Source organism: Puma concolor, chromosome A3, assembly GCF_028749965.1.
Source record: "Puma concolor isolate L17-30 chromosome A3, mPumCon1.1.hap2, whole genome shotgun sequence".
Classification (NCBI taxonomy): domain Eukaryota; kingdom Metazoa; phylum Chordata; class Mammalia; order Carnivora; family Felidae; genus Puma; species Puma concolor.
This window is the reverse complement of record NC_141669.1, coordinates 107,477,373-107,488,223: the sequence shown is the minus strand read 5'-3', so window position 1 is coordinate 107,488,223 and position 10,851 is coordinate 107,477,373. Positions and strand designations below refer to the sequence as shown.

At 35.9% G+C, this 10,851-nt stretch overlaps 1 long non-coding RNA gene across 1 annotated transcript; it reads right to left on the bottom strand.

Moving 5' to 3' along the window:
• Window positions 1-1,421: 1,421 nt before the first annotated feature.
• On the bottom strand, window positions 1,422-9,559 carry LOC147582644 (uncharacterized). The gene is made up of 3 exons (XR_015249377.1): window positions 6,094-9,559; window positions 5,261-5,402; window positions 1,422-3,125 (listed from the first exon to the last, which is right to left on the bottom strand). It is a non-coding gene; the product is annotated as an uncharacterized LOC147582644 (long non-coding RNA).
• Window positions 9,560-10,851: the final 1,292 nt, after the last annotated feature.

Below are 10,851 nucleotides of genomic sequence, written 5' to 3'. Positions count from 1 at the left end.
ACCTTGAAGTAGCAGAGAGGAGAATTAGATGTTTATCTTTCTCTATGAAACTCTTTTTTTCAAAGCACATCAAATTACAATGTCAAAAAGGATTCCAACTAGTTACTCATTATTCTTATGTCATCAGGGCAGAATATAACCCGATTCGATAGTGGCCTATAAAATCTTGTGTACAAGTGATTCCGTGTTTTGATTTTGGTCACAAGCAAGCAAAGGTTTTTGTTTATTTATTTTTCTTCATTCTTAAAGGACTGTTTACCTATTAAAAATGACTTCCTTGGGTTCTAGCCTTTCTTTCATCCCTCTGGATTCTCCAGAAACACTGCATTTTTCCCATCAATACCTCATCTGTTCAGGTACACAGCTAGGATTTTCAACAGTACGAGAGAACCTCAGATCAGTTGAGGTATATCATAATATAGTTTATATTGTTCCACCCATGGGCCCATGTAATTTATAATCCAAACTGGGAGGTTCTGGGAGTGAATGGAGTATTTACACTGGGAAAATGAGTATAAAATTGGGACTGTTGTGGACAAACTGAAGCATATGATCACCCTGTGAAGCATAGAGTCTTCTGATTCTCTCTACTTATCTTCAGTCTTCACTTCTGTTCTCTGGATAAGGAGTTGCTTTCCTATTAGGAGATTTAGTGCCACTTTATTTGGCGGCTATACTTACTCATCCTGCATCCCCCTGAAGTTGCTTTGGGAGATGTCATCCTCTTTCTGTCTTCCCCTTGATGATTTTAATGATTTCTAAGGCATATCACATAAACAACTATGTGCTCTTCCTGCATGTAGGGCCAGTACTATCTAAAGAAAAACAGATTAGGGGCACCTGGGTGGCTCAGTTGGTTGAGCATCCGACTCTTGATTTCAGGTCAGATCATGATCTTGCAGTTCATGAGATCAAGTCCTCCATCAGGCTCTATGCTGACAGCGTGGGATTCTCTCTCTCCTTTTCCTACTGCCCCTCCCCGCTCATTCTCTCTCTCTCTCTCTTTCTCTCTCTCTCTCTTTCATCTCTCTCTCAAAATAAATAAATCAACTTAGGGAAAAAAAGAAAAAGAGAAGATCAGATTATTTTCCTTTCTTCTGACAGACTACTTGGTGTATACTAGACAGCCAACTGTTGGTTCTCTGTACTGAAGTATGCTTAGCTCCTGATAGCAGGATCAAGATAATTAACAGCATATAAATGGCCCTTGGACTACTTTCATGGGGTCAGTGTCCACAGATGTTAGAAAAGGACACCTTAATAGAATGACAACTTCAACACATTGGTTTGTGCTCCACGATGCCAGCTGACTTCTATCTCCTCTGTGGTGAATTCCATTTACTATTTGGCGATCTTGAAGAATCACTGTTATCTCTCTTGCTTCATGCACTTCCTTCAGCATTGTGATGTGGAAAATAAAATTGTGCCACTTCAAAGTTTATTAATTTTTTGAAATAACAATTACCTGAAGTCTACAAATATTATTTCAACTGATGAGGAGTATTCTGGCAGAGATTTGCATTAAACAAGTTCTTAAATTTCTTGCCATTACACTTTGATTTATTTTTTTATTAAAACTTTATCAATGGGGTGCCTGGGTGGCTCAGCTGTTTGAGCGTCTGACTTCGGCTCAGGTCACGATCTCGCAGTTTGTGAGTTCCAGCCCCGCATTGGGCTCTGTGCTGACAGCTCACAGCCTGGAGTCTGCTTCAGATTCTGTGTCTCCCTCTCTCTCTCTGCCCCTCTTCCACTCGCTCTCTCTCTCTCAAAAATAAATAAACATTAAAAAAAATTTTTTTAACTTTATCAGTTATCTCTAGCTCTGGGCTACTGTTAGTTGACTGACTTTGGATGAGTTGTAATCCTTCTGGGTCAATTTTCTACACTAAAAATGAAACGGCTGGATTTTTAGCATTCCACAGAATTTTAGTTCTTTATTATATATTTTTCAAAATGTTTATTTATTTATTTATTTATTTATTTAGAGAGCACACTAGAGTGGGAGGGGCAGAGAGAGAGGAAGAGATGGAATCCCGAGCAGACTTCATGCTCTCAGCTTAGAGCCTGACATAGGGATTCATCTCACAAACCATGAGATCATGACCTGAGCCGAGATCAAGAGTTCAACGTTTAATCTGCTGAGCCACCCAAGTGCCCCATTTATTATATTAATTATAGACATACACAAAGTGTTTATGGAAAATACCTGGTTTCACAAAAGTAACTAGACGTCTTTAACATAAGACTTGAGATACATTAATAGGCAGATGTGTCTTATTAAACCACAAGACTCAACTTTAAGTTTATATGATTAATTTATGAACTTCAACAATAAAGCAATCAAGAAGTTAAATTTGCAAGACTGGACACACTAGCTCTGAAATAACATGTTAAATTTCCATCAAACATTCTGTGGTCTTAAACTGACAGTATGGTTCTGGATCATTGACGCATGGTCAAGCAAACAAAGTAACACACTGCTCACAGTGGGATCGAGGCAATCTCTGGCCTGCATCAAATTTCCCAGTTGCCAATTGATTGTGTACCCTTCAGATGTCATAAGATTAAGGTCAAATAACTCATATGTTTCCTGTTTCTATTTTTTAATTGAAATATGACCATAAAACATTGTTAATTTGTAAAGATGTGCACAAATTTAGTGCATGCGCGCATACACACACACACACACACACACAAAGAAAACAAAGTGCCAAGTTGAAATCGAATATCAGATAAAAAAAAACAATCTTTTGAGATAAGTATGTAACAAATATTGCATGGGATAAACTTATACTACGAAAGCATTTGTTTCTAAAAGGAACACTTATTGTTTTGTTCCCAATTAAACTTCCTTACTCTGGAAACAGTAGGAATTCTTTTCTTCCCTCTTCTCTGTATTGTAGCATTTGAGGTTCAGTGTGGCTTTATGTTCCTACTGGACCTTTTCTCTAACCATGTTTGTTTGGTCAAGGAATGCACAAGTGACCCAATTAGCATTCTGCTCTCAGATAATCTTGAATTGGAGCTGGAACAAGAGCATGAATTCTTCTTGGTAGCAGAGCCAAGAGATGTGAATCTAGTGAGCAACAGGTAGCCATATGACCCATCATCTGGAAGTTGCCTATCTGCAGTGAGAAAGCAATAAAGCCAACATTCTGAGAGAACCAAAATTAAAAAAAAAAAAAAGCAAGAGGAGTCCTTGTTGCTTTCAAATTCCTGGACCCAAGTTTTTCAAGGCTGAACTGTACTCATGTTTTTCCTGTGGCTTGGTGTTTAACACTTCCTATGATTTAGTGAGATTTTAAAAACCCCTCCTTTTGCTGGACCTAATTCAAGTTGTGTTTTGTTTTTTCCAATAAAGTGCCATGAGTTATAAAATCTCAATGGGACATTTTTAGGATGATTAAGCAAAAATTCATTTTCTCAGAAGGACTAAATAAATATTAATTACTCAGCCTGTTTTAAGGTCCAACTATTGCATGATTGAGATATGGCACACCTACATCACCTAACTTATTTGGCTATAGAGTCATTATTCAGAGTGGATCATAGGGCTTGCCTACTAAATACATCTAATATTTGGCCACATGATCTGACATATTCCAAGCAACTCTAAAGTTCTATGACTTTGCGACATTTCAACAATTTATCAAACTCAGTTTGGTAGTTATTTATCATCAACTGTGATAAAAAATTTGAAATTATGAAATATATCCTTGAGAAAATTATACTTCTTAATTGTATAATATCTCCTGTTTAATTTCTATTTTGAAAATCAAACACAACTTCACAATAGCTATTCATGATCATAAAATACATGTAAAATCAGTATTCTTAGAATTTTCCATTACATACTTCAATTTTAAACTTCTAAATAAAATTTCACTAAGTATTTGCTATATCTGATGCCAAACACAGAATGTCAGAGTTGGTTCTAAAAAAAAATCTCTATAATATCCCCAACAAATTTTCAATGATTAACTTAACACACATTTATCAAATACAATTCCAGATAGTGTGCTGATAATATTCTACCAAAAACAAGACAGAGAGATTCTCTGCTCTCATGGACATGAAAATCTAGCTTCTAGCACTATTTCCTCATGATTTTTCCTTATTGGTGTTTGTTTTGTACTTAGGACAACGTGGCATAAGTTTACCCATGTATTTACTTAATAGCATGTAAGAATGTAAAGATTATCATGTCAACCCCAAGACTGTGGTACCTTCCATAAGCATGACTTGATGTCCAGACATCTTTACCATATTGTTTGCTTTCCCCTGAATGCACTCAGTGTGGCAAGATCTGGAAGCAATGCTACGTGAGTAGAAAGAACACGTTTGAGAGACACTGTCTATTGTTCTTGACACTGCATTTCTGTCATACTAAAGGGTTAATAAGTATTACAGTTAGTGATAATAGAACTCTGACCTCTCTGAGATGAATATTCAAAGCACCAAAGAGCAGTGCAGAAAGCAATGTGCCATAACAGAAGGAGGTCTCTGTCACAAGCCCAGAGATCTGGATGGCATCCCTTACTCCAGTATTCATCATGGCATGACCTCAATGTTCAGAGAAATATCTGATGGCATCTAGGGTCCTCTAGGAAATTAAAGGTTATGTCCACAAAATTCCACTCTCCTAATGCTTCACACCTTTCACATAAAGCTAGTTAAAAGTTTTTTTTTTTAATAACATATTGTTTTGGTAACTGATATGTTATCATGTGATAGCCAGTAACAAGCATAATTATTCATTTTACTGAACTGCTTCAATAGCAGACAAGGTATGATTATGAGCATTTTCTAACAGGGTCCCATATTTCTCAGTTTCATTCTTAATTCTTAGTTTGGTGGAAGCAAAAATGTAAATGAGTCTATACTAGAAACAATGTTGTCTCTTATACTGGATTGGACCACTGAGAAAACATGATGTATGCTTTATTTCTGAATGAGAGTTAAAAAACTCAGAAGGGTCAGCAGCCCGTAACATAAATTGAAATTGATATGGAGAATTTGATTCTTGCATGATGCGAGTCTTCTCTTGTTGTTGCAGCTCTATCATCTCTCATTCCCCTCTATTGGGCAAGATAAAAAATATCCCAGGACCTTGTGAACCTTCATCATCAGGAAGGTTTGGATAAGCAACAAGAATGTGAACATTTATGAAAATTACTAGAGACTACATCATCTTAATTAATTCATCATATATCATTATTAATTAACTTTAAAAAATATGTGTTGCTACATTTTTACTTACCTGAAGTCTTTGAAGCATTTTGTAAGTAGGGGTGCTAACAGAGAGGATATTTAGAGGCAGAGAGAAGCTCCTTAGAGTAGGCATCTCAAATGTAGAGGCAGTTTGGGCATGAACCTCCCATGCCCTTTTAACCATGCCCTTCCTGTGAAAGAGCCAACAAGGAGTGTCAGGCTTTCCAAAGACCTTTCTTTCTATGTTTATTTACTTACACTTGCATCAATAAAGGATGGACAAGAGGTGGCAAAAGAAGTGAAAGCCAATCAAATCATGCTGGATAAATTGTTAACAGACCTGGAATAAGATTAGCCAAGAAACATTTAGCTAAAATAAGGTTTTGGGGGGGGGGGCGGAATCTGTGGATTTCATTTAGATTGTGTTTACATGACAACAAAGCATCTGGTCAATTTAGTGGAAAGTAGGCAAATTGTTTATGCAGTTGTGCAGACAAAACCACCAGTTGATCCAATGATTGCATTTTCAAAGTTATGGATTCTGGTTTTCATATACACTGCCTTGCCATAATCACAGATATTTAATAATCACATAAATTAAAACTTTTCTTCTCTTTTGCAGATTAACAGTTTACTAATGCCTGAATCTTCTAATATTTTCTTGGTTTAGAAGGTTGTTGCCTTTGTGTGTGTGTGTGTGTGTGTGTGTGTGTGTGTGTGTGTCTGTGTGTGTGTGTACGTGTGTGTGTGTGTGTGTGTGTGGTTGGAGTGCTGAAAATAGTGAATGTTAACCTTACTCAGTTAGACTATTGAAGAATATCTTAAAAGAGTTTCTTCCTGACTGCTTTTTTAGTGCATTTAAAAAATTACTCTTTAGGGCGCCTGGGTGGCTCAGTTGGTTCAGCATCTGACTTCAGCTCAGGTCATGATCTCACAATCCATGGGTTTGAGCCCTGAATCGGGCTCTGTGCCGACAGCTCAGCCTGGAGGCTGCTTCGGATTCTGTGTCTCCCTCTCTCTGTGCCTCCGTTGCTTGTGCTGTCTCTCTCAAAATAAATAAACATTAAAAAAATAATAAATAAAAAATAGAAAAATAAAAAATCACTACTTAGAACAGGAATGTTCACATTATATCACATATTAAATTATTGTTATTTAGAAATTCTCAAAAATTTAAGTCATTGCTTATTAATGCTTAAAATAAGAAGCATTGCTATAATGTTAATTAATATTGAAACCAAAACCATATTCTTGAATATGTTAAACCTATTGTCTACTATTATTCAGAAATTTTCCAAAAATCTGAGAGGTTTGCTCATTAATATTAAAACCAGATAATCTGGTATCAACAACAATAAAGGAAAATCAGAACCAAAGTGTGTTCTTGACTTTGGCAGTGCTACTTGTTCATATGGCAAAGAAATTTGTGCTCCTGGATCAAGAAGATGCCAAATTTGCTTAGAGAAAGACTCCTTATTAATGCCAGTTGGCTATTTAGGATACTGGATTTTGTCTACTCTACAGGACATACTTCACTATGTCTAACAAACTTTGCTCATTCCTTTCAGATTTCCAAGACATCAGTCATTACACTACAAGGCATATATTCTTATTACTGTTATTTGTATAATAGCTTACATATATATATATATATATATATATATATATATATATATATATATAATTCCTTACAGTTTAAAAGGGAGTCACTATTCATTATTACATCTTATTGACTAGTAATATTACTATTCCACCTACAGTATGAAAGTTAACATTCAAGATTATTTTCTCAAGATATGCTCGCTAGTGGCTGGATTGGGCCATAAATTCAAGACTTTAAAGCAAAATTCTTAGGATCTTCCCATAAACCACAACTGAAAGATTAATAAGAAAAACAAAACACAAAGCTGCTTCAGATCAAAAGAGTATTTTCCTTTAAAATAATTTAAAACAATATTACATTTATTATTACAATTGATGCCCCTGCCATATAGGTAAAAGCTACTTTAACAGTTTATTATTTAATTGGGAAAGCTGCATTGAAAAGTCCTTATATCACTTGCCCAGGGTAACAAGGTAGCAAGTTTGGTCCTGAGTCTATTAGATAAAGTTTCTTTGATGCTTCAGGTTGTTCTGAATGTCTAGAGGTATTCAATCCAGTATGGAACCAATAGGCCACATGCGAATACTTAAATTTAAATTAACCAAAATTAAAGAAAGTTGAAGCATTTAATATTGGGTATATTTCAAGTGCCCAATAGCCAGCCGTATGTAGCTAATGGCTATTATATTAGACAACACATATATAAAACTTTTTCATCCTCATTGAACATTCATGGAGTAGCCCTGGACTGGATAATAAGAATCTTTAAATAACTTTGTTTTAATGGAACAAATGTCCAAAAATTTAAAATAACCACTGATATTACTATTGTTATACCATTATTGGTCAAGCTAACATAAAAATAGAGGGCTGTGCTGTAAAAATATGTTAATAGTTGATATTGGTTGAGTTGGCTTTTTCACATTTAAATTAAAAATAAAACAGCATTCTAGGCATAGTTCTATTTTGTTTTGTTTTGTTTTGTTTTGTTTTGTTTTAAAGACAGAGAGAGAGAGAGAGAGAGAATGGGAGAGGAGCAGAGGGAGAGGAAGAGAGAGAATCCTAAGCAGGCTCCACACTAAGTAGTGTGGAGCCTGATGCAAGGCTTGATTCCACAACCCTGGGATCATCACCTGAGCCAAAATGAAGAGTCAGATGCTCAACTGACTGAGGCAATCAGGTGTCCTGGCATAGTTCTCTTTTTAAACTGAGTCATGTGATATGTCACATTACCTCACTTGAAACTATTAAAATTCATAGATAAGGAAATAGTTTTTCAGACACCAGGCTCTGTTCTGTTCTGTTTTGTTTTCTTTTGGGAGGAGGACACAGTAAACAGCAAGGGGAAGAAAGCCAGCCCATGTCCATTTCTCCACATCAGATTCAATGCCAGGTGGCAATCCAAAATGTCTACAAAAAGCAAGTGTGATCCCAAAATATATTCATCTGTCATTCAAATGTAAAAGCATGCAGCAGAGTTTTAAGCACACACAAACTCAAGGAATATAGCTATTTTTGAAAATACAATTTCCAAAAAAAATGCAGGAAACCAAGAACACGTGAATCAAAGTCAAGAACCAGGGAATGTGGAAGCTCTGAATACTGTAGTAAGTATTAAACCCATTTCAATGAAAACTGATACATTAAAAGAAAGTTAAAGGTTGTTTTCCAGGCTCCTGAATACCCTCTCCACAGGCTTCATGCCAAAGGAGTTTCATTCACCCTGCAGCATGAGTCTGGTTGCCATTCATTCAATGCCTTTTCTTCCTGGGCACTACCAGCTGTGAAACTGGTAACCTATTGATAAATATGTTATTTTTTTTTTCCAACTGCACCTGTACTCAATTCAACAATTTTGGAAATTATTGTTACATAGGAAGATGTTTTCTATTTTGATGGTATAAGACTAATAATATATTAAGAAAGTTGAGAGACAAGGGAGAGAAAAAGAGGATAGTAGGTATAAGAGGATAATTTCTTCATTTTTTATAGCAACAAGTTGACTGATACTGTCTACAAATGAAACATGTGTATGCCAGAACAAAAAATTACTCCAACCTGTTAAGTTTTTCATAATTTAAAAAATATGATGAACAGGCACTTTTATGCTGCATTTATTTTTTGAAAGAAGCATTTACCTTAATTTTCAGAATTCCTTTCAATTTCACTTTCTCTTCTACTAAATTCAGGTACAACTAGATTGAATATTTTACTTAAATGTAAAATGTATTGTGTTGTCCTATTCTATAGAAGCCGTTTCTATCTATCCAACTGCTATTGATTATATGGGTACAGCAATATCTGAAATAGTACTCACCTAACATAAGTAACAATTATCTCTACATGGTAAAATATATGATTCTTACTTCTACTCTGTTGAATTGTTTGAAATCCTTAAAGATTTTTCACCAAAAAAATGTTAATTTTCCAAAATAAATAATATAAAAACAAAATACATATCAGAATTTGTTACCTTATGTCTCCTGTTAATAATTATTATTAATAAGACTTTCAATGCCAATTTATAATCCATGATCTGTTCTCACATAGTTCACCATGCTATGTCTTCATTTCACAGCTTTCATTCTGCTAGGTCACTCAGATCTTCAGGATCCTAATCCAGTGCTTTTGGGCAGGTTGGCCCTGACCATTTCGTGAGGTTAGTAATGAGGCTCTAGCATATAACCAGAAGCATATTACCATAAACAACTCGATCAATGAGAAGATCCCACTCTTAGAAACAGACTGAGGGGGCGCCTGGGTGGCGCAGTCGGTTAAGCGTCCGACTTCAGCCAGGTCACGATCTCGCGGTCCGTGAGTTCGAGCCCCGCGTCGGGCTCTGGGCTGATGGCTCAGAGCCTGGAGCCTGTTTCCGATTCTGTGTCTCCCTCTCTCTCTGCCCCTCCCCCGTTCATGCTCTGTCTCTCTCTGTCCCAAAAATAAATAAACGTTGAAAAAAAAAAATTTTAAATAAAAAAAAATAAAAAAAAAGAAACAGACTGAGGAGTTTGACTGTAATGGAAAACAAATCAGCTTTCAAGATGGATGATCTAACCAGAGAATAACAGCTGAGAAACCAAGTCAGAATCTCTTCCCCAGTGATGCTGAATCAAATGAACAAACAAAATCAAATTCACTGTTTGCTTGAATTCAGCCCTTGTTTTGACATTATTCAGGGAAACACAATTCTTGATTTGTAGAAGATCCTGGAAAATCTTCAGCTGAACCTATGCTCATTATCTAAAATGATATTCAGAAAAAAAAAATCAGTGGAGAAACAAAGATAAACTGGATAAAAATAAACATTTCTTGTTCCCCCCAACGAACTATGGGGGAGAAAAGAAGACAGCTATTGCTCAAGTTAGATTTGGATAAAGACAGGAAATTGCATCTTTTAAAATAGATAAGATTTCCCATCACATAAACATATAATAATAGCCTTCCATCATTTGGGTTAACATTTATATTACCTAAAATAAACTCTCATCATGATGTTGTTCTATTATTGGCATGTGACAGAGTGCGTGTTGAAGCAAATGTAAGTTCAGAAAGCATCCTCTATCTTTATGTTACAAGAAACCTTCAGATTTTCCTAAACAGACAAACTTTGTTTTGTTGCTATGCAACTGACATGTAATACAGTCCATCAGACAGTAAATAGATTATGAATTTTACAATGAAAAGTCTTTTCTCCCTGTTCGAGAACAAGCCACAACTTCCTTTCATGCTGTACTAATCCACCACAACCCTCTAAAGCTGTTTCACAAATGCTAATGTTTTGGCAAGATAAATAAATGAATGAATAACACAGCAATGACACAGATGCACTTTGCAAACTGCACGCTAAGAAGCATCAATACCATTCAATTCATTCCTATAGGACCATGAACCTGGGCTCCCCAAGCCTGGTGGAGAGAAGGAAGTTTATTTCACACCCACAATCTTCCAGGGAGCAGAATCTATGTAAGCTTAAACAAAAGAGATTCTGGGAAATTCTGCTGGCAGGCACCCATCAGCGCTACATGTCTCATGCTTGA